At 39.4% G+C, this 25,252-nt stretch overlaps 1 protein-coding gene across 1 annotated transcript in view; it reads left to right on the plus strand.

Annotated features, from left to right (window-relative positions):
- The first annotated feature begins 22,602 nt into the window (after window positions 1–22,602).
- Window positions 22,603–25,252, plus strand: part of LOC136120556 (cadherin-6) — a 124,850-nt gene continuing 122,200 nt past the window's right edge. Inside the window, exon 1 of the mRNA XM_065874007.1 lies at window positions 22,603–22,729. The gene's annotated coding sequence lies outside the window, so the exon portion shown is untranslated. The remainder of the gene's footprint in view (window positions 22,730–25,252) is intronic.

The following is a 25,252-nucleotide window of genomic DNA, read 5'->3' on the forward strand; positions in this document are numbered from 1 at the left end:
GTTAGCTAAGTCCTTCCTGGCTCAGCAGTGTTCGGTTACACTATACACAGCTGCAGGGAGAGGTCCGTGCCATAGACCAACAGCCCGGGCGTTTTTAGACAGCTAACACTTACTGAGCTCTCATAACATGCCCGTGACTTTCCTAAGCTCTTTACACAGATTGATTCATACAACCCTCAGGTCAGCCCTGTTAGATGGATACTGCAGGATCCATCCCCAGTTTAAGATGAAGGAACTGAAGCAGAGAGACATTGAGAAACTTGCTACAAGTCACAGAGCTATTAGAGAGAGATGCTGGAATTTAGATACAGGGTTGTATACTATATCATTCCTCAGTGCTCCTGGCCACCACGTCACTTCTGCTGAGGGTTCATGCTCCCCTCTTGCTTACCGAATATCTGGAATGCCAGCTAACCCACTGTCCTCTTCATGCCTACCTCACAGTATTATGGATCCTAAGGACTGCATCCCTTCACTCCACTGTCTTATCACAAGTTCTTACTTTTCACTTCCCCCCATGTTTCATGTCCTCCCTGCACCTGTCCTACTTCTCCTAGCTACCTGTATGAAGCCCTGTGTAATCCTCCTGTTTGATCCTCAAACTCTTCCTCAACAGTGGCTCCATGGCAAAGACAAAAAAAAAGAAAGCATAGATAAAAATATTGGACAGATGCCAAAACACAAAAAGACCTGGTTTGGTTAGGTGACTACAATACTCAGAAACTTCTTAATTGCCGGACACCAACATATTCCAAGAGCCAGTGATAAAAGAATACTAATATTACATAAGAGAGTGAAAATAAAGTTAGTAAGATTTTTAACACCAGAAAAACCCTAAAAGCAACTCTGTGTGACTGTTGAGAGATGTGCTGTTCTTGTTTATAAGGATATGTCCCTGATATAGAATACTGGCCGCAAAAGTCACTTTGAAAAATTCTGAAACTGCTTTCCAGATCCATTCATAAAGAGTGTAAAAACGTTACTGTCCACTGCAGGCAGTGTTAATGATGACCAAAGGATAATCAATTCATTCTAATAACCATCCTGGCTAGCAATGTGGGGTGGACTGCCCAGGGAGGAACAGTACTCAGGCCAGATACAGCAGGCTGATAGTCTGGGAATATTAACATTTCTCTGGACATAACCTTAGGACTTCACTTCTCCCCCTCCAGTTCCCGGCTGATACACTATTGGATATAAACTCAGAAGTGCAGCACTGTTCATTTCTCATCCGAAATGTTCATCTTTGCCTAGTTATTATCAACTTCACAGTGAATATAGGTGGCTCCATAAAACATAAAGGTAGTAGGAAGAGAAAGTTGAAGTTGCTGTAGGGTTTAGTGTCATTTCTTTACTAGGTAGGAAACTAGACTTATGACTGTCAGGTTTGTTTTTATTATTTCGCTTGTAAGGAAATAGGAGATTGTAAGAGAGGTTACCTGTGAATGATCAGTTTTAAAATAGGCTCTGTATTTTCTCCTCTGTTTCACTCAAAATTAAGTATAGTGATCATGCAATTATTTAATGCCAAAGCTAGAACACTTTTGATAGTAAAATAATGCAATATCAATAATTAAACCAGTATAGAGAAGACCTTCAAGATGGCAGAGGAGGAGGATATGGAGATCACCTTCCTCCCCACAAATGCATCAGAAATACGTCTACATGTGAAACAACTCCTACAGAACACCTACTGAACGCTGACAGAAGGCCTCAGACTTCCCAAAAGGCAAGAAACTCCCCATGTACCTGGGTAGGGCAAAATAAAAATGAAAAAAGAGAGGCAAAAGAATAGCGATGAGACCTGCACCTCTAGGAGGGAGCTGTGAAGGAGGAAAAATTTCCACACACTAGGAAGTCCCTTCACTGGCAGAGATAGGGGATAGGCGGGGGGGAAGCTTTGGAGCCACGGAGGAGAGCACAGCAACAGGGGTGCAGAGGGCAAAGCGGAGAGATTCCCACATAGAGGATCGGTGCCAACCAGCACTCACCAGCCTGAGAGGCTAGTCTGCTCACCCGCCAGGGCGGGTGGGGGCTGCGAGCTGAGGCTCAGGCTTCGGAGGTCAGATCCCAGGAAGAGGACTGGGGTTGGCGGCGTGAACACAGCCTGAAGGGGTTAGTGCGCCACAGCTAGCCAGGAGGGAGTCCGGGAAAAAGTCTGGACCTGCCTAAGAGGCAAGAGACCATTGTTTCGGGGTGCATGAGGAGAAGGGATTCATAGCACCACCTAAACGAGGTCCAGAGACGGGCACAAGCTGCGCCTAACAGTGCGGACACCAGAGATGGGCATGAAACACTAAGGCTGCTGCTGCAGCCACCAAGAAGCCTGTGTGCGAGCACAGGTCACTATCCACACCTCCCCTCCCGGGAGCCTGTGCAGCCCGCCACTGCCAGGGTCCCATGATCCAGGGACAACTTCACCGGAAGAACACACGGCACGCCTCAGGCTGCTGCAACATCACGCTGGCCTTTGCTGCCGCACGCTCGCCCCCCACTCCGTGCCCCTCACTCCCCATGGACTGAGTAAGCCAGAGCCCCCTAATCAGCTGCTCCTTTAACCCCATCCTGTCTGAGCGAAGAACAGACACCCTCAGGTGACCTACACAGAAGAAGCGGGGCCAAATCCGAAGCTGAACCCCAGGAGCTGTGCGAACAAAGAAGAGAAAGGGAAATCTCTCCGAGCAGCCTCAGGAGCAGAGGATTAAAACTCCACAATCAACTTGACGTACCTGCATCTCTGGAATACATGAATAGACAACGGATATCCCAAAATTAAGGCAGTGGACTTTGGGAGCAACTGTAGACTTGGGGTTTGCTTTCTGCATCTGATTTGTTTCTGGTTTTACGTTTATCTTAGTTTACTATTTAGAGTTTATTATCATTGTAGATTTGTTTACTGATTTCATTGCTCTCTTCCTATTTTTTTTTATATATAGATATATTTTTTTTTCCTTTTTCTCTTTTTGTGAGTGTGTATGTGTATGCTTCTTTGTGGGATTTTGTCTGTATAGCTTTGCTCTTACCATCTGTCCTAGGGTTCTGTCTGTCCCTTTTTTTGTTTTATGTTTTATGGGTTTTTTAGTATAATTTTAGCACTTTTTATCATTGGTGGATCTGTTCATTGGTTTGATAGCTCTCTTCTTTCTTTCTTTCTCCTTTTTTATGACTTTTTAATTTTTTTATTTTTAACAATTTTTTTTTTATTTTAATAACTTTATTTTATTATTTTCTCCTTTCTTTCTTTTCTTTCCCCTCCCTTTTCTTCTGAGCCATGTGGCTGACAGGGTCTTGGTGCTCCGGCCGGGTGTCAGGGCTGTGCCTCTGAGGTGGGAGAGTCGACTTCAGGACACTGGTCCACCAAAGACCTCCCAGCTCCACGTACTATCAAATGGTGAAATCTCCCCCAGAAATCTCCATCTCAACGCTAATACCCAGCTCCACTCAACGACCAGCAAGCTACAGTGCTGGACACTCCAGGCCAAACAACTAGCAAGACAGGAACAGAACCCCACCCATTAGCAGAGAGGCTGGCTAAAATCATAATAAGGTCACAGACACCCCAAAACACACCACCGGACGTGGTCCTGCCCGCCAGAAAGACTAGATCCACCCTCACCCACCAGGGCACAGGCACCAGTCCCCTCCACCAGGAAGCCTACACAAACCACTGAACCAACATTACCCAGTGGGGGCAGACACCAAAAAGAGTGGGAACTAAGAACCTGCAGCCTGCGAAAAGGAGACCCCAAACACGGTAAGTTAAGCAAAATGAGAAGACACAGAAAACACAGCAGATGAAGGAGAAAGGTAAAAACCCACCAGACCAAGCAAATGAAGAGGAAGTAGGTCGTCTACCTGAAAAAGAATTCAGAGTAATTATAGTAAATATGATCCAAAATCTTGGAAATACAAAGGAGAAAATACAAGAAGCTTTTAACACGGACTTAGAAGAACTAAAGAGCAAACAAACAATGATGAACAACACAATAAATGAAATTAAAAATTCTCTAGAAAGAATCAATAGCAGAATAACTGAGGCAGAAGAACAGATAAAGTGACCTGGAAGATAAAATAGTGGAAATAACTACCTCAGAGCAGAATAAAGAAAAAAGAATGAAAAGAATTGAGGACAGTCTCAGAGACAACTGGGAAAACATTAAATGTAGCAATATTCAAAATATAGGGGTCCCAGAAGAATAACAGAAAAAGAAAGGGACTGAGAAAATATTTGAAGAGATTATACTTGAAAATTTCCCTAAAATGGGAAAGGAAACAGTCAATCAAGTCCGGGAAGCACAGAGTCCCATACAGGATAAATCCAAGGAGAAACACAACAAGACACATGTTAATCAAACTATCAAAAATTAAATACAAAGAAAAAATATTAAAAGCAGCAAGGGAAAAGGAACAAATAACATACAAGGGAATACCCATAAGGTTAACAGCTGATCTTTCAGCAGAAACTCTGCAAGCCAGAAGGGAGTGGCAGGACATATTTAAAGTGATGAAAGGGAAAAACCTACAACCATTACTATACCCAGCAAGGACCTCAATCAGATTTGGCGGAGAAATTAAAACCTTTACAGACAAGCAAAAGCTGAGAGAGTTCAGCACCACCAAACTAGCTGTACAACAAATGCTAAAGGAACTTCTCTAGGCAAGAAACACAAGAGAAGGAAAAGACCTACAATAACAAACCCAAAACAATTAAGAAAATGGTAATAGGAACATACATATCAATAATTACCTTAAATGTAAATGGATTAAATGCTCCAACCAAAAGACACAGACTGGCTGAATGGATACAAAAATAAGACCTGTATATATGCTGTCTACAAGAGACTCACTTCAGACCTAGGGACACATACAGACTGAAAGCGACGGGATGGAAAAAGATGTTCCATGCAAATGGAAATGAAAGAAAGCTGGAGTAGCAATTCTCATATCAGACATAATAGACTTTAAAATAAAGACTATTAGAAGAGACAAAGAAGGACACTACATAATGACCAGGGGATCAGTTCAAGAAGAAGATACAACAATTGTAAATATTCATGCACCCAACGTAGCAGCACCTCAATACATAAGGCAAATGCTAACAGCCATGAAAGGGGAAATCGACAGTAACACAATCATAGTAGGGGACTTTAACACCCCACTTTCACCAATGGACAGATCATCCAAACTGAAGATAAATAAGGAAACACAAGCTTTAAATGATACATTACACAAGATGGACTTAATTGATATTTTTAGGACATTCCATCCACAAACAACAGAATACACTTTCTACACAAGTGGTCACAAACATTCTCCAGGATAGATCATATCTTGGGTCACAAATCAAGCCTTGGTAAATTTAAGAAAGTTGAAATTGTATCAAGTATCTTTTCTGACCTATGAGACTAGATATCAATTAGAGGAAAAAAATCTGTAAAAAATACAAACACATGGAGGCTAAACAATACACTACTAAATAACCAAGAGATCACTGAGGAAGTCAAAGAGGAAATCAAAATGTACCTAGAAACAAATGACAATGAAAACACAATGACCCAAAACCTATGGGATGCAGCAAGAGCAGTTCTAAGCAGGAAGTTTGTAACAATATAATCTAACCTCAAGAAACAAGAAACATATCAAATAAACAACCTAACCTTACACCTAAAGCAATTAGAGAAAGAAGAACAAAAAAAAACCCAAAGTTAGCAGAAAGAAAGAAATCATAAAGATCAGATCAGAAATAAATGAAAAAGAAATGAAGGAAATGATAGCAAAGATCAATAAAACTAAAAGCTGTTTCTTTGAGAAGACAAACAAAATTGATAAACCCTTAGCCAGACTCATCAAGAAAAACAGGGAGAAGACTCAAATCAATCAAATTAGAAGTGAAAAAGGAGAAGCAAAAACTGACACTGCAGAAATACAAAGGATCATGAGACATTACTACAAGCAACTCTATGCCAATAAAATGGACAACCTGGAAGAAATGGACAAATTTTTAGAAAAGCACAAGCTTCTGAGACTGAACCAGGAAGAAATAGAAAATATAAACAGACCAATCACAAGCACTCAAATTGAGACTGTGATTAAAAATCTTCCAACAAACAAAAGCCCAGGACCAGATGGCTTCACAGGAGAATTCTATCAAACATTTAGAGAAGAGCTAACACCTATCCTTCTCAAACTCTTCCAAAATATAGCAGAGGGAGGAACACTCCCAAACTCATTCTACAAGGCCACCATCACCCTGATACCAAAACCAGACAAAGATGTCACAAAGAAAGAAAACTATAGGCCAATATCACTGATGAACATAGATGTAAAATTCCTCAACAAAATACTAGCAAACAGAATCCAACATAACATTAAAAGGATCATACACCATGATCAAGTGGGGTTTATCCCAGGAATACAAGGATTCTTCAATATATGCAAATCAATCAATGTGATAAACCATATTAACAAATTGAAGGAGAAAAACCATATGATCATCTCAACAGATGCAGAAAAAGCTTTCGACAAAATTCAACACCTATTTACAATAAAAATCCTCCGGAAAGCAGGCATAGGGGAACTTACCTCAACATAATAAAGGTCATATATAACAAAACCACAGCCAACATTGTTCTCAATGGTGAAAAACTGAAACCATTTCCTCTAAGATCAGGAACAAGACAAGGTTATTCACTCTCACCACTATTATCTAAAATAATTTTGGAAGTTTTAGCCACAGCAATCAAAGAATAAAATAAAAGGAATCCAAATCGGAAAAGAAGAAGTAAAGCTGTCACTGTTTGCAGATGACATAATACTATACATAGAGAATCCTAAAGATGCCACCAGAAAACTACTAGAGCTAATCAATGAATTTGGTAAAGTAGCAGGATACAAAATTAATGCACAGAAATCTCTTGCATTCCTATACTAATGATGAAAAATCTGAAAGAGAAATTAAGGAAACACTCCCATTTACCATTGCAACATAAAGAATAAAATACCTAGGAATAAGCCTACCTAAAGAGACAAAAGACCTGTATGCGAAAACTATAAGACACTGTTGAATGAAATTAAAGGTGATACAAACAGATGGAGAGATATACCATGTTCTTGGACTGGAAGAAGCAACATTGTGAAAATGACCATACTACCCAAAGGAATCTACAGATTCAATGCAATCCCTATCAAACTACGAATGGCATTTTTCATAGAACTAGAATAAAAAATTTCACAATTTGTATGGAAACACAAAAGACCCCGAATAGCCAAAGCAATCTTGAGAAAGAAAAACGGAGCTGGAGCAATCAGGCTCCCGGACTGCAGACTATACTACAAAGCTACAGTAATCAAGACAGTATGGTACTGGCACAAAAACAGAAATGTAGATCAATGGAACAGGATAGAAAGCCCAGAGATAAACCCATGCACAGATGGTCACCTAATTTATGACAAAGGAGGCAAGAACATACAATGGAGAAAAGACAGCCTCTTCAATAAGTGGTGTTGGGAAAACTGGACAGCTACATGTGAAAGAATGAAATTAGAACACTCCCTAACACCATACACAAAAATAAACTTAAAATGGATTAAAGACCTAAGTGTAAGGCCAGACACTATCAAATTCTTAGAAGAAAATATAGGCAGAACACTCTATGACATAAATCACAGCAAGACCCTTTTTGACCCATCTCCTAGAGAAATGGAAATAAAACCAAAAATAAACAACTGGGACCTAATGAAACTTAAAAGCTTTTGCACAGCAAAGGAAAACATAAACAAGATGAAAAGACAACCCTCAGAATGGGAGAAAATATTTACAAATGAAGCAACTGACAAAGGATTAATCTCCAAAATTTCAAGCAGCTCATGCAGCTCAATATCAAAAAAACATACAACCCAATCCAAAAGTGGCCAGAAGACCTAAATACACATTTCTCCAAAGAAGATATACAGATTGCCAACAAACACATGAAAGGATGCTCAACATCCCTATCATTAGAGAAATGCAAATCAAAACTACAGTGAGGTATCACCTCACACCAGTCAGAATGGCCATCATCAAAAATTCTACAAACAATAAATGCTGGAGAGGGTGTGGAGAAAAGGGAACCCTCTTGCACTGTTGGTGGGAATGTAAATTGATACAGCCACTATGGAGAACAGTATGGAGGTTCCTTAAAAAACTAAAAATAGAACTACCATATGACCCAGCAATCCCACTACTGGGCATATACCCTGAGAAAACCATAATTCAAAGAGAGTCATGTACCACAATGTTCACTGCAGCTCTATTTACAATAGCCAGGACATGGAAGCAACCTAAGCGTCCATCGACAGATGAATGGATAAAGAAGCTGTGGCACATATATACAATGGAATATTACTCAGTCTTAAAAAGAAACAAAATTGAGTTGTTTGTAGTGAGGGGGATGGACCTAGAGGCTGTCATACGGAGTGAAATAAGTCAGAAAGAGAAAAACAAATACCGTATGCTAACACATATATATGGAATCTAAAAAAAAAAAAAAAAAATGGTTCTGAAGAACCTAGAGGCAGGACAGGAATAAAGACACAGACGTAGAGAATGGACTTGAGGACACAGGGAGGGGGAAGGGTAAGCTGGGACGAAGTGAGAGAGTGGCATGGATATATATACACTACCAAATGTAAAATAGATAGCTAGGGGGAAGCAGCCGCATAGCCCAGGGAGATCAGCTCAGTGCTTTGTGACCAAGTAGAGGGGTGGGATAAGGAGGGTGGGAGGGAGATGCAAGTGGGAGAAGATATGGGGATATATGTATATGTACAGATGACTCACTTTGTTAGAAAGCAGAAACTAACACACCATTGTAAAGCAATTATACTCCAATAAAGATGTTAAAAAAGTAATAATAATTCAACCAGTACAACAGGTATACACTGGACCTATCGCAGGCAATCCAGGATGGATGATTACCCTAAAAGTAAGCAATCCTCCTACAAACTGTTTTTCAACTTGGAACTGAGATTGGTAGAGCTCACCATTGGTGTTCTCCCCAAACAAGGTGGGCCACCTGGCCAACAGTTTGCTTTATTTCCACATTTGTTCCAGTCACGGCTTCTCCTTCACCCCTTCTGCAGTCTCCATCTCTTCTCTCCTGTTACTAATAACCAGAAGCATGGTTGCCCATATAGTTATGTACTCACTGGAATTGCATACATTTATTATTTCCCTTACTAACTTATATAACATTGCCAATCATCTTGAGTTATCCTTGCATATAACTAAATGCCATTTAATTGCACAGTTTATTTTGCAATTGTAGTATCATTTACTCGGCAAGCTTGTCATATAGTCAAAAAGAGTGAACAAACAATTTATCAGCTACAGCTAGCACCATGGATGGAATTTTCCAGTGCATCAAGCTTAGAAGATTCCTATTCCCTGGGAAGGTGAAAATGAAAGTTGGGTAACTGTTTTACAGAATTGAAATATGCTGTTTGCTTTCCAAGTCTTTTCCTCAGTATCCAGAGTATGGAGATAGTTTGAGCTCAAGAAATGAATAAGTGCTTATCCTACATAAAATGCTCACAGTATCCAATAATATAATATCCATAGATTACCAGAGTACAGTTTATGACCTATAGGTATTTTAAGTTTAACAGGAGGTTTGTGAAAATAAAATGCCTTCAAGGCCTAAAGGAATGAATCTCCAAGTAAGTAATACCAGATATTTGACCCACACCAGTATTTCTTGAATCATACTACCCAGGGATCTGTTTGATTTGACATGACCCAACTCAAATGCAAAGACACCTAATGAACTGCATCACTGGGAATCCACTATTCCACATAAATGATTTTTTCAAATTATGGATGCACACCTACTCATTTGCCTTACTGCACTGTCATTCATCATCTTCTTAAAGAAATCGTTACTAACTTTCTAAGGGAAAGTGACTACAATTTAACTTTTCTTGAACTGTAGAGTCATCTTTGTGAGGATTCATCACAGTATTTTTGTTGTATTACCCTCAGTGTCTGCTCTGTGGTGGTGGTTGTTCTCTTGCCGCTCAAGGTTAGCTGGCAGGTCTACTGTCATTAAACTTCCATCTAATCATGTCACCTCCTATCCTAATTTATTGCTGCAAAACTGCTAAGTGGTCAAAAACGACATGTCGAATATAATTAAGGATAGTTTGTTAAGAAACAGTCACTTGCAGGTACATGTAAAAGTATGAGATTAGATCACTCCCTAACACCATACACAAAAATAAGCTCAAAATGGATTAAAGACCTAAATGTAAGGCCAGAAACGATCAAACTCTTAGAGGAAAACATAGGAAGAACACTCTATGACATAAATCACAGCAAGATCCTTTCTGACCCACCTCCTAGAGTAATGGAAATCAAAACAAAAATAAACAAATGGGACCTAATGAAACTTCAAAGCTTTTGCACAGCAAAGGAAACCATAATCAAGACCAAAAGACAACCCTCAGAATGGGAGAAAACCTTTGCAAATGAAGCAACTGACAAAGGATTAATCTCCAAAATTTACAAGCAGCTCATGCAGCTCAATAACAAAAAAACAAACAACCCCATCCAAAAATGGGCAGAAGACCTAAACAGACATTTCTCCAAAGAAGATATACAGAATGCCAACAAACACATGAAAGAATGCTCAACATCATTAATCATTAGAGAAATGCAAATCAAAACTACAATGAGATATCATCTCACACCAGTCAGAATGGCCATCATCAAAAAATCTAGAAACAATAAATGCTGGAGAGGGTGTGGAGAAAAGGGGACACTCTTGCACTGCTGGTGGGAATGTGAATTGGTTCAGCCACTATGGAGAACAGTATGGAGGTTCCTTAAAAAACTACAAATAGAATTACCATATGACCCAGCAATCCCACTACTGGGCATATACCCTGAGAAAACCAAAATTCAAAAAGAGTCATGTACCAAAATGTTCATTGCAGCTCTATTTACAATAGCCTGGAGATGGAAAGAACCTAAGCGCCCACCATCGGACGAAGGATAAAGAAGATGTGGCACATATACACAATGGAATATTACTCAGCCTTAAAAAGAAATGAAATTGAGTTATTTGTAATGAGATGGATAGACCTAGAGTCTGTCATACAGAGTGAAGTAAGTCAGAAAGACAAAGACAAATACCGTATGCTAACACATATATATGGAATTTAAGGGAAAAAAATGTCATGAAGAACCTAGGGATAAGACAGGAATAGAGGCGCAGACCTACTGGAGAACGGACTTGAGGATATGGGGAGGGGGAAGGGTGAGTTTTGACAGGGCGAGAGAGAGTCATGGACATATACACACTAACAAACGTAGTAAGGTAGATAGCTAGGGGGAAGCAGCCGCAAGGCACAGGGATATTAGCTCGGGGCTTTGGGACAGCCTGGAGGGGTGGGAGGGGGAGAGTGGGAGGGAGGGAGATGCAAGAGGGAAGACACATGGGAGCACATGTATATGTATAGCTGATTCACTTTGTTATAAATCAGAAACTAACACACCATTGTAAAGCAATTATACCCCAATAAAGATGTTAAAAAAAAAAAAAAAAAAAGAAACAGTCACTTGGATACTGAGTAAGCCTTTTCTTTTCTTGTTTTGGATTTGGAACTAAACTACCAAGAGTTCAAAACAGACCTTGTACGTGGAATATGAGTATCATCCCTTACTAGTCTTCTTTCCAAACCTTTTCATGAAAAGATGTGATTTTCTTCTTTTATTCATGAGCCATTGCCTATCGTTTTATGAGTTTATGTCCTCTCTTATTAGTTTACTAGATCCAAAAAGCAGTTAGTTCTTTTCCCTTTCTTTTTTATATTATGTTTTAAAGACTTCACAAAAATAAGAAAGTCAAAGCACCAAGCAGGTCAAAAACCATTTCCAAACATCTGCTCTATTCAAAACAACTGCACACAATGAATCGTGTTTGCCTATGCTAGGCTTCAAGATGGTTTGAGAGATGAACAGAAAACTTGCATACCACTGCCAAGTACTCCATTTCACTCTTGTGTTCCAAATTTTAAAATTCTTGTGCTTGAGGCAAAGCCATGCTAAATTCCCTCATGTCCTAATATTAGGCATTCCTGAGTTACTTTTGTTAGTAAGTTATCCTGAAAATAGCATTATAGAAGGTCCAGAACACTAATCAAAATAAAATAATGATTGGCACCCCATGGCTGAATTACACAGATCACAGGACAGCCATTCCATCACATGAGCTTAATTGTCACCACCATCTCTCCCAATACACTCAAACCAGAATGTCATCAGCAACACAAAGCAGAGTGCATAAGTGATTACCTGACTAATTCAAACAGAAGTAAATTTCTTTTGTTTCAGCTATGTTATTGGGAATCCAGGCAGAAGTGTCTCTGCTACCTGGATTATCTAAGCAATTACCTCAAACCTCTATTCATTCCGAATCCTGTCAAAGAACATCCACTCTTCACATTTATAAACAATGGTATCTCTAAGCAAATTACAGAGGTAACATTTAAATCCAGCTGTTGATCCCTCCAAGGTAAAATTCAGAGCATTTTATTCTACAGCTAGCTATGCAGAGAAAGGAAATGGCTGAGAGAAATGCTAAAATCCCAAGCACAAATTTGCTATAGAATTAATATCACAATTTGTCACTGATAATGAAAGCATATAAAACAGGTCCTGACAGCATGTTATTTCTGTTGCAGATCATTCTTTATAAAATCCAAACGAGGTTTTCCTTTGCAACTGTGAAATGAGCTTTTCCCTAAATGTACAAAGCAAAATAATATTAATATTGTGGTTAGTAGCCATCTGCTTCATGAGAATTCTGTGCAATCATTAGTCTAAACTGATGGCATTATGGCAAGCTGCCATGTCCCAAGAGGCCAGCCTCTAAAACCCATCAACATCTCTGCATCACTCTCAACTCTGAGAGGGTGAACCACAAACCAGGAAATTTGCTCTATGGGAAGATCCAGATCACTAAGCTCTGTTTAGATCTTGCACCCCAAAATATTTTCCCATCCCAGTGTATATTCAGAGGCATGCATCAGAAGGGCAATCAAATGGAGCCACTAGTCAGTAAGGAATAAACATGAGGCATTTGGGTCGAATGCCAGATCCAACAGAGCAACTAGCAACCTGTGTGGTTTTCAATACAAAGTCAGGGAAGGATCAAGCTGTGAGGAGTTCAGTTTACCACATAATCTCACTGAAGTCACTGTAACTTTTTAGTAAAATGCTGCAGAGGCAGCAACATGCAGAAGGATTAAAAGGAGGTGTGAACTAAGTAATATTTCTCGCATGGTTTCCACCATAAAAACTTGCACCAGAAAAATCTGAATTTAAATGTTTCATCCAATAAGCTATGTACTCTCTTGCCATTTTTAATAGCCTGGTCTAATGATTTTCATTTAGAAATGCAAAAGGATGCTGTATTTTTAATGTTTCATCAATCTTCAAGAACTCTGTATGTTTGTAATCACGGGCCATTTGAATGTTATCAGAATAAGATATGTGCCCCAAAATGATTTAGTAAGACACACCATAACTACTTTTCTCTGGCATCATAATCACATAATCATTTTCTTTTTGGATAGCCTAGATGCTCCAAGCAGAGGGTGGAAAAAGGGAGGAAGAGGTAGTATGAAATGAAGGAGTCAAACTAGAATGTTAAATGCTATCTTGCGATACTTATGCAGGTAATTCAAGTTCCCCTTGTATATTGCCTCATTTTATGGGAAGTCCTTAGTGCAGGAGCAGAGAAGTGACATATGATGGGGTTGAAGTCTGACTACACATATGCATGAAACAAGTCACCCTTCAAGAACCTACCGGGTTTCACTGCAAAAAATGTTGTTTCAAGAAAGTTTCAATGAAAACTTAGATGAAGGCTTGCAAACATTTGCAAATAAATGCACAAATAAAAATAACAAATGAAATTACTATCTTTAAGCACACAATATAACTTGTATGCACTTATCCAAAACCCTCATGGATGAACTGTCACAGATGAAAAATGTCAACAAGAAAAAAAAAATACAAGAGCATATAACATTGTACTATTTCTTGGTCTAATTTTATGTGTGTCATCACTTATTTAAAATGAAACCCTCTGAGGAAAGATAATCAATTTAATCTTGAACAGCTATATAATTTTATAAGATCTGCCCCCTTTTCTAGCAGCATCTCCAAGGGGCTGAGGGGACTAAGGATAGGCAGGCTTTGTGCTTCCTTCTCCTTCCACTTCAAACAAGCATCATATTCAAATGAGCAAAATGTGAAATGAATCTTGAAAAATAAAGGACTGAGCTGTGAGGATCAGGCAAAAGACAGGAAGATTCCACCAGCCAGTACTGGGGGTAGTAGAAACATTAAGAGACAAACTGGATATTATCATATCAGTAGAAAGAGCTTGCGTTCCAACTCCTCTGATTCACTGCTCAGAGCTAGTCACTCCAGGACAGGGGCTCCAATATGTCTTAAGACACGATGGCTCTGCCTTATGCTTCACCAAAAAAATGATCAGATTTTGCAAAATAAAGAAGACCAGCAGAAACCTTACCCTCCTCTTCTACTGCATGTACTTATTCACATCCACATAAAGCCACAGTCTTGCTGCCTCACCAACTGCAACTTGGGGCACATTTATACCCAAGAATAGAAAGTGTCACCACAACTATTTCAAACAAATGTGATACATTGAACCTCATTAAGCATACTGAGTTCAAGTCACACGCAGGATCTGGGTTCAGATCCAACCATTTGTTGGCTGTGTTACCTAGAATAAGTTATTTAATCTCTCTAAGTTTCTGTTCCCCATCTGTAAAATGAAGTGAATACTGACCTTAGAAGGTTGTCATAAGGAATCAAAAAAGGCAACTCATAAAGCACTGACTGTAATTCCTGGCACCTAATAGGCACTTGATAAATGGAGTGACTACTGATGTTCAAAAATGGGAAATTTCAAGCTTCTGAGAATTTTAGGGTCTCGTTTTTGAGTTAGAGACAACTAGATTATAAGCATACACTTTTCAAAACCAAAAGCTCAGAAAGTAGACAATTTCATCCCATCCCCATATTCTGGTTCTAATAGCTGAAGATAAAATACTCTTGTTTCTAATGCATTCTCTCAAAGTCAAACTGTAGATTCCTGTTCAGGACTCTGAACCTTTCTGAGTCTTCCTGCCCTGCCTGAAAACACAAAGGCTAATAATATCTGCACCGTCTACTGAAGAGAACTGTGGTAAACACACAGAGCAGCAATGACTGTGAAGCACTTTATAATCCGGAAGAGCAATATAGCACAGGCTGTTACCAATATAGCTGTGGATGAGTATCTGCCACTCCGATGTTTGAGTGCCTGGATTCAAAACTCCACTCTGCTACAGGCCAGCAGTGTGGCAGGCATGTTAATGAATCTCTCTAAACGTTCATTTACTCATGGACCTGATAAAGTAACTACTTCACAGAGTTGTTGAGAGAATCAAAAGAATACGAACAAAAGCTTTTAACACATTGCCTGGCATATAGTAAGTGTTCAATAAATCTTAGCTACTAAAATTGCTTTAAAGATTATTGTGTATACATGGACCTTTTTCAGTTACAAAACATTCAGCTCCCTTTCAAATTTGCAATTAGAAACTCCTTATTTGTTGCTTTAGTTTCTGAAAATATTAACTAATTATTATCAACTTTGATAACGACTAAAAAGTTTCAAAATATCCTTTAAATGCCTTTATCTGCATTCTTAAAATATTGTGGCTTGTGATACTTCTCAAAAAGGCTCACGGCCTTTTTGAACACGGTAATGTTCACGGAGATACGTGATTATAATGATAAAGACTTTAGTGGTCATAGAAATAGTAATAATCATTTTCCTCAAATTCTCAAATATTACAAAGAAGTACTAGTTCGTATCACAGTTTAATACCAATTAATAAAAAGGCATTTAAAAATATTCACTGTCTCATTAAGAAAAACCGGCTTTCCCTGTGGTTGTTCTTCACGACATTATTCCAAATTAGTAACGGGAAGCAAGTTTCAATAGAAAGGTCTTTCCTTTGTCCCCCTAGTGGCCATACACAGAATAGCAACATGTAAAGAAAAGACAGTATAATGACTGGAGTAAAAAACTACTTCAACACCTTCGTTTTACAGATAAATAAACCAAGGCCAAGAGACAAGGGATTGGTCAAGACTACACAATTTTTCAGTAAACTACCTGCATATGAAAATATTTTTTGATATTTTTAACATTATGATGTCTGGAAAAGTACCCCCCAAAACGGACTTAACTAAGGTTCTTTTAAATTTTTTCTTATCAATTGACACCCAGCAGCTTTTTTTTCCAGTTTTCTTTTTCCTTCTAAGAGAGATAATAAGTATAGTTTCCAAGGAGCAAAGAGAGGACCTCAGCTGTGAACAAGGATTCTGCCTGCATCGGCTGTGAAGGATTCCTTTCTTAGGAATAAAGACTGCCCCCTGAGGGTTCAGAAGTGCACAAAGATAGCTCTCCTCAGGAAAAAAAAACAGTAAGAATCAATGCATCTTTACAGATGGCCAAGGGCCCACAATGAATAAAAAACAAAGGTCAGGAAATAAGCTAAATACTGATTTTTCTCAACTTGGGGGTACCTCTAGGTAGGAAAAGAGTAGGAGTAGGATGGGTTAGGTACATACACAGCAGAGAATAAAACTGAATTTTCTTGATTTGAGAAGTAAATTTACTTTATCAGTTTATCGATAAGCTTTCTGCTGGCCCTAAAATTTAACAAAAGCACTTAAGGTTTTGTTTGAACATAAATGCAGTGGAGAGCTGAAACCATTATCCAGATATCTTGAGGCAAATAATTTTAAAAAGTAATGGAACACCCAAAAGCATGTTTATCTTAAGATCAGAAATTTCATACTATGGCAGATTTTGATTTTCACACCACTCCATATAGATTCTGCAGTAAATTCTGTGCCCCTATATAGTGATTTAGAGTACAGGACTCACTTCAAAGTTTGTGTTTGAATCTTAGCTCTGACTCATACTAACTGTGTGACTTTGAACAAATTACTTTACCTCCCATTCTTTAGCTTCCCCATCTGCAAACAAGAATGATAATACCTAGCCCATGAGCCATCACATGGATTAAATGTGTAAAGAACATGTAAATGACATATAAAGACACATGTAAAGAACAAGTAAATGACATATCGTATATAGGCGGAAAATGTTAGTTATTGCTCTTATCAAAATATTGTATGTACCCATTTTCTATACTGCAAGCTTGAAGAGAAAACAAGGATAAACAGTAAATGAAAGTAGCTTCATACTGGAGTATAGTTGATTAGCAATGTTGTGTTAGTTTCGGGTGTACAAAATGGGAAGCATGGACAGACCAGTCTTGGTCTCGAATGAGATGTGTGACTTTGGACAAAGCACTTAACCTGTATTATCCTTGTTTTCTCATCTATAAAAATAAGAGGCTGAGAATTCAAGAATCTCAAGTTTGACAAAGATGTGAAAGATCATTCCATCAGAAAGCTGGTAAGTTCATTTATAACAAGTGTTTGTCCAGTCTGTGATTGAATGCCTTCAGGAATGGGACCCATTGCTATGCTGAAGCTGCCAGTACCTTTCATCTTGAAAAGAACTAAGAGTTTGAAAATTCTTCCATATGTTGAGCTGAAATCTACCATCTGCATGTCATCAGATCAAAGATGCCAATGGTAGTAAGTCACACAATTATTTTATGTCATTAAGAAAGAAGAGACACTGTCAATTATACCATGACATGATCCTTTATTATCACATCAATTTTAAGAGGCATCATAATTTCAGAGATGTTAAAATGGGAAAATACAGGTATCTTAGAATTAACAAAATGCAGTACCTTCCAGTGGCTTCTCCAATAGATACTAACTGAAGCTTCTGTCACGTTAAAAGCCAGTCAAATTTTCTTCCATATGACAGTTCATCAAGTATTTGAAAGTGCTCATGGCCAACTTGAACCTTCTCTCTTCCAGCCTTGTCACCTTTAGCTCATAAACATAATCTTAAGTCTATGAACCATCTCCACATTCTGTCCACTATATCAATTGTAGTTTATCTAGATCTCTACTTACTTATACACGTAAGCACCAAGCATTTTTTTCAAGCACCAGGAGCTAAAATGATAACCAAAACAGGCAAACGCTCTACCTTCAGTAATTCAGTGGATATACAGTCTGGCAGACGAACAAGAATACGTAAACAATGAGGTCTAGCTAAAGTATTACAGGTATTTTAGAAAGTGCAGTGAAAATACAGAGAAGGGGCAAAAAAGAAAAAGGTATTTAAGTGTGGTACCTAAAGAGGAACAGTAGGTTCTAAGGTGAGGTCTGGTCTATTCTCAAGAGAACACTTATGCCTACACAAAGGATAATCTTCTTGTCTTTGTTTTGTCTTCTTTTGACAAAATCTGTGAAATTTTAATACTCTATGTATATATTCCCAAAATATTTCTGAACATGTGTTATTATACTGTCTTTCCCACACCAGCCTGCCATTATTCCCATCAAGTGCTTCTATAATTGGGAGAGGGATTGGTGGGAGAAAGGAATTATTTTCTCTGGATCCAAGTGTAGGATTTTCTGTTTATTCTCATCTATACCAGTTATTTAAGAGAGTATGCTGACACCTTGCATATCCTCCTAATGGGCTGTTTCTTCTAAACCAGGGCATGCTCCTTCACTAACACAGTACAGTCTACCAAACTGGAATTGTAGATATCTGATCAGACAAGTTTAGATTCTACCACTAAGCAGTGAATAAAATCTAAAAGAATTTGGCAAAAATTGAAGTCCACTCTACCAACCTGGAAATGCCCAGCGTACTAAAATGTCCTGTGTATGTCAATAACATTTTGCTGCTGGGTATTTATCTCATTTGGAAATCTCCTGGCTGTTGTAATCTACCTATAGTGATGAGTCAAATATAATGATCAAGAGGGAAATGTCTTAATGCATCCTGGGATCCAACCCATTTTAAATACAGTATTGGAAACTCTCCCAGGATTAGAAAACCTGGATAAGCACACAAAGTTTGTGTGAATTTATTTTAGCTTGTATTGAGATGTCTATTCCTCTATGGCTCTCACAAAAGAGGAATTCCATCGAGGTTTCCGGTCTCCTTTGTTTCAGTTCAATAATACCCAGAGTGGTTAAATCTTTTTCCCCCTTAAACACTGGTGTGTGTGTGCACGCATGTGTGTGTATGCATGTGTGCACACGTGCATACACACATAGGGCAGAGGTGGGAAATAAACACTCATTCCTCAGTGACATCTGTTCACATGGGCACATCGTGATGATTAAGTAATAAGCATTGTAACGTGTGTAATTCTTCTGGTAGCAACACATTTAAGGTAAATTTTAGACGGAAGATTTGGATGAAGCAAAACTATCCATGCCAAGATTCTTAATTAGGCACATGGTTTTAAAAGTGAACTTTTTTCTTCTAATCAGGAATAATTGTTCATGATCATGAAAATGTTTTTATCAGATAATCATTGCATAGAGATGCATATTATTGAAAAGTCAGAGAATTTGTAGTTATTTATTTATATGTATCCCCATTATAAGGATAATATGGCCTCTTAATCATCTGAAGAGAGATTTAGAAATTGAAAAGTCCCTCATCAAAATTAATATCCCTAGTAATGGTCTATGGAGGAGTATTTTTTAAAAACTGAAACTTTGCAAGTTGTAAAAGGCGAGAAGTACAAGTAATTTTGACTGAAGCATATAAAATAATGAAGTAGTCTAAAAACTGATGAGATACTTCAGCTGTACCAAATTACTAAACAAAACAAGAGAATGTATGGAATGGGACACTTTTTGGAATGTATTCCCAGTTCACAAGGGCATTCCCTAGCTGCTGCCCCTCTTTGGGGTCCTGGGGCACGGGGGGCTGGGGGGCGGGTAGTCAACTGGTCCAGGAGAACACCCAACCAATCAGAGCTGCTTTGCAAGAAATTAGAAATGGAGCAGAAGGAGAAACTACTCTCTCCAACAAGTAAGCTCTGGAACTATCAGTGGTACTACTCTGAAGGTCTGACTGAATGACAGAGGAAGCAAGTGTGAAGGGAGACAAAACAGAAGCAGAAGCACAGTGAGGACAGGAAAGTAGTACCACAGGTGGAGTATTGGTGGCTTCTCAGTGTCTGCTTCCAAGTCTTTCCAGAAGCCCTGCAGAATTTCCACTCTTGCGTTTCGTGAGAAGACCCTACATGATGATGGCAAAGACCCTCTCATCTGTTTACCTCTAATTAACTTCTGTTACTTGGCAGCATGTTTTGGTGTGCCAGAGGATGAACTGGAAACAGTACTTATATGACACTGGATAATCATTTAACCTTAGTAACTCTTGTTTTTTTAATCTCTGAAATGAGAATGAAATAATTCTGGATATTTATATCACTTCTGTAATTGAAAAGTAATAATGATTGTAGTAAATATTGCTTGAAATCCTCAAAAATCACCCAAAAATCTTTTTTAGTATTAAAAAGTGCTATCCTTTATGTAATTTAATGTTGCCACTTGAATTGTTCCAAAGCAAGTTGATTGTTTATCCATTCTTAATAAAAAGTAGTTGTTTTAACCACCTTTGATATGTAGCTTAGAGGGGTTGGAAGAATAGTATATTGCAAACAATTAGAGATTTCCTTTGTGAGATACAAACTTGTTCAACAGGGGGAACATCAACTTCACTATTATCCCACTTTTACCATAAAAATCAGTTATTCTGCAAACCTTTCTGTAAAAAGCAGTCTCAAAATGTGGCTTATTTTTATAGGCATATATATATATACACATATACACACATATAGCCACAGTTTTACCAGTAATATTTCTGACTCTTCTGCTTACCAGTTTTTATTGCCTTGGACATGTTAACCTATGCAATCTCATCACCAATCTGCTTCTTTTGTCCTAATGGGGAAAAATCGGACCACTTGTTGAAAGAAGATTTCAATAAAATAGTCTGTGAAAGTACTTTGTAACCAGTAAACGACTATACAAACATAAGGAGCTAGTATTTCCAATTCAATGTATAAGAATTCATAATCTGAGTAATGGAAGCAGCTTTCTTCTCGCCTATCCTTCCTCCACAAGAGTCTGAATAGCTGTGTGAAGACAAAATGTCCAGCCTCTTTTTGTAAGTTGGTGGCAATTCTTCATTAAAGGAAGATCTTTTCAAGAAAGAAATTCAGTCTTTCCATCTTCCATGTGTGGAACATCTGTGCTAAAACCATTCCATGCACACATCTTTGAAGCAGTGACTGCCTAGAGGAAATACTTTGATTTTGGCTTTATTTAAATGCCTGAACTTCTATTGGAGAAACAAAAGATTTTCTAGTAAGAGCTCAGCTGGGAAGGAGACCAACCTCCAACCTGTTTAACCACTCAGAAGCCAAAGCAGCCTGGATTTTTTTTAGTGCACCATGCAGTGAAATCTCCCCACAACTTACAGCATACACTAACAGCTGGTTTGGGATGCTACTGACCCGGGGTGCAATCACTGTGGTAATTAGATTTAATTTTCCTAATCTAACAGTGCCTGGCTCCATCATGTCTGTATTTCTAATATAAAAAAACATTACTCTCACTTAATATTTGGACATGCTTAAGATTTTGCAGCTTAGTTCCCTAATATTATAAATTATTTTTTGGTCACTGTAAATATAGCTATGCAAACTGCTATGTGTACCAAACAGTTTAATTTGGAGATTATCCTACTTCAGGAACTTTCATCTTAAACTGTTAAGCAGACCTGAATATCATTATACACTCTTCTGCAAGTCTTTTGCGTTCTTGTATTAACTCATTCAGAAAGATGGAATCAGCCATAAGTCAGTGGTGAGCCTGAAGGGTTTGGGATTTGAATGTTTCTGCAAGCCCAGGGAAGCATGGCTTCATTTTCCAACATCCTGGGGTTACTCACTCCGAAAGAGTAACAGAGATCATAGGACTATGCGAAAAACCTGTCTTCCTGGAAGGAGAGAAGGAAAGACGCGTCTGATTCTATGCCTTCTTGCGACTGGAAAACGCCTGTTTATGTTGTAAAGAAAAGCCGTCAGTATTGTTATCTCCGGAGACCGGGTTTGTTTTATGTGTGTGCATGTTATGCGTGCTATAACACGAAGCTGACCAACTGATAGCGCGATGAGGTACTGGTGTCCCTGGGAATTGTAATTGTTCGGTCGGTTAAAAAAAAAAGAAAAGAATATCCAACCGTTGCTGATAATAGCACAAGGTGCATTTTGATAGTATAAACGAGGGAACAGACGAAGTCATGCAAGTTCTGAGTATGTCTTAACCCTCCAAAAAATAAGAAAGGAAAAGAAAGGAAAGCCTGGGGCAGAGGGAGTGTTACAAGGAGCGAATTGCTCAGGACTTCAAACACAGGGAGTCATTCTGTCAAGGGGAGGGGGCGGGCGGGGGCAGGCACTGGGCCTCTCTAACAAAGTCCTCCTCTCTTTGCTCCCTCCCACTTCATTCACTTGCAAATCAGTGTGTGCCCACAAGAGCCAGCTCTCCGGAGCCTGTAACCTTCCCGTCCCGAGAGCTGCAGTTTCAGCCACGACAGCAAGAACCGCTGAGCGGGCGACCGCAGCGCCGGAGGAGGCAGGAGCAGCCTGGGCGGGTCGCAGTGTCTCCCCGGGCGCAGGAAGGCGAGCAAAGGTGGGTTCGGTCTCAGTTGGCGATGGTGCATGCCTTTTCTTTTTTTAATTCTGTAGCGTTGATGGAAGCCAATCAGAAAGAGAGCCATCTCCGCTCGTTGGGTGCCGCACGCTGGAGTTGGGAGGGATGTTCAGCCTGCGAGCCCGGGTCGGGGCAGGCGCTCGGGTCCGGCTGCGCGGGCGGCGCTGCTGCCGCTGCCCAGAACGGACGCCGGTTCCCAGGGAGCTTCGGCGCCACTCCTCCGCCTTCTGGTAAGACCGCGGCGGGGCTTGGTGGGGGCATATGTGACGAGGCCGCCGGGAAGCACCCACTGTCTTTCTCTCCGCCGGCAGAGGCTGCCAAGGGAGCTCCGGCATTTGCAAAGTTGGCTGGTCAATTACCAAGGGCGCTGGTACGTGCAGGACCCGCGGAGCCGTTTGGGGCTTGATTTATTCCCACCTGCCCACATTACAAGGGTCTGTGCAGGGACTGCTTTGGCCGAGTTACATTTCTTGGTTTGTGGGCTAAAGCAGAAAATTAGGTAGCTTGAGAACTCCCGAATGCTCCCAATAAGGAAAACTTAGGCTAAAGAGATGATTTGTCTCAGAGAAGAAGCTTTTAAAAAACTATTAGCTTGCACGTTGGGGGCAACGCCTGCCGGCTCACATAGGACAGAAATGCTTTGGTTGCAAGGAAAGTCAAACGTTGGACTCTGAAAATGGAGCACACCGTCCAGGGAAAAGTCATACGGAAGACGGAGCTCGCTCGTGCTTTCCAAGGCTGGGCAGGCACAAATCTGGGGGATAACGCCTCCCCCGGACTAGCTGGAGAACAAACCAAGTGCGCCTGGTTTTAGGTGACCGATGCAGGAGAAGTGGAGCCCCCAATGCGTTAATTACGGAATTTAATAAGAGGGAACGTTGCTCTGGTGTGTATTGCAGAGCTGGGATTACTTCTGTAGTTATTCTTATGCCCAGAGTTATCGGGGATCTCGAGATGGGAGATGCTGGAAAGGTCAGCGTCGTACTGAGAAGTGTTGTCACTGCTGCAATAAAATCTGTATTTTATGGGAAGTTATATGCAGGTCCTTGTTAGTGCAAGGGGCTGTTCACCTGAGTGAACTACAGAGAACATCCAAGTACCAAGAAGTTTAATCATCTGGAATAGCCACACATTTCTCTCTCGCTCTCATTCTTTTTTTTTTTTTGTAAAAACATTTTAATTATGATATTCACACTATGGAGGTGTATCATCCCGTGTGTCTCAGCCAATATTCATTTTCACTTACTGAAGCACATAATGTAGGAAAGAAGAGGTTTTTTCCTGCAAAAAATGTTGCTGGAGTAGCTAATGTGTACATGTCTGACTGCTTTGGAGGGGTGCACATGCAAAATATGGGCTTTCGAAGTGGTTATAATCCAGGGGGTGCAAAATCCTCCCTGTGTGGGAAAAGGAACACAGGGATATACCTTGCTAATGTGCAACTCTTCTAAGAATGAAGAACAAATAAGCTTATACAAATGGTGACCAAGGATTGCTTATTACCTTTCTTTTCTTGCTGATGCCTGTCCCTGAAAAGGAAAACCTTTGGTATTTTACTTTAGGAGAAAAAAATCTTTTCCAGTTTGGCTTGAGCATCATCCTTTGTGTATCAGCACTTGCATGGCTCTGTGCTGGCTGTTTTTTTAGAGAGCCAGAAAACAAGTTGTGTGAAGAAAGGGGATATGATCAAGCAGGAGGAGGGCAAAGTTTATGCCAGAGGCCAGATTTTCAATGCAGAGCTCAGAAACTTAAAAGAAATCTAACAATTTACTAGAAAATGCAATCACACAGGATTGTATCTCACCCCCTTTTGCTCTTTGCTGTGCTCAAATTAAAAAGGTATTGGGGGGAAATAAAAGGCGGATCTTTTTCTACCTGTTTTGATGGTTCATGGCATACTTTAGAAGCATAGGAAGTAACCCATGTCTTCAGAAAAACATGAGAAGCAGAAATACATTTCTGAAGGAAAATAGCAATGGTTAGTTCTTCTGTACTTGCCTACAATTATCTTTTGCTACCATTATAAGTGACAGACTGGTGTCTCTATAGGGACTTTTAGTCCCTTTACTATCTGGCTTTTACATCAATTTATTGCAATTACATTTCTTAATGCTAACTCTGCAAAGATAATATATAGAAACATAATCATTTTCTACCAAGTTGCCTGCTATCAGAAAATGTGTATAATACCTCCTCCACCCACCACTTCCATCAGCTTTGCAAGTAAAAACTTAATCTGAGGCATTCTTCCTTTTTAAGCAAAAATCTATCTTGCAAAATATTGCTCTAAGATACTTGAAACAGCTAATATCTCTAGAAAGCACAACTACAGTACCAGGACATCAAATGACACTTCCTTTTTACAAATGTATCAGTAACTTGGAACAACAGGTTCTGAATATCTAACTAGAGCTAATTGAGTGATTGTGCCACATAAGGATTAAAAAAAGAGATAAAATATGACAGATAATCTGAATGAAACCATGTTTCTCCCTAAGGAAG

The sequence above is a fragment of the Phocoena phocoena genome, chromosome 3 (assembly GCF_963924675.1).
Source record: "Phocoena phocoena chromosome 3, mPhoPho1.1, whole genome shotgun sequence".
NCBI classification, from domain to species: Eukaryota; Metazoa; Chordata; class Mammalia; order Artiodactyla; family Phocoenidae; genus Phocoena; species Phocoena phocoena.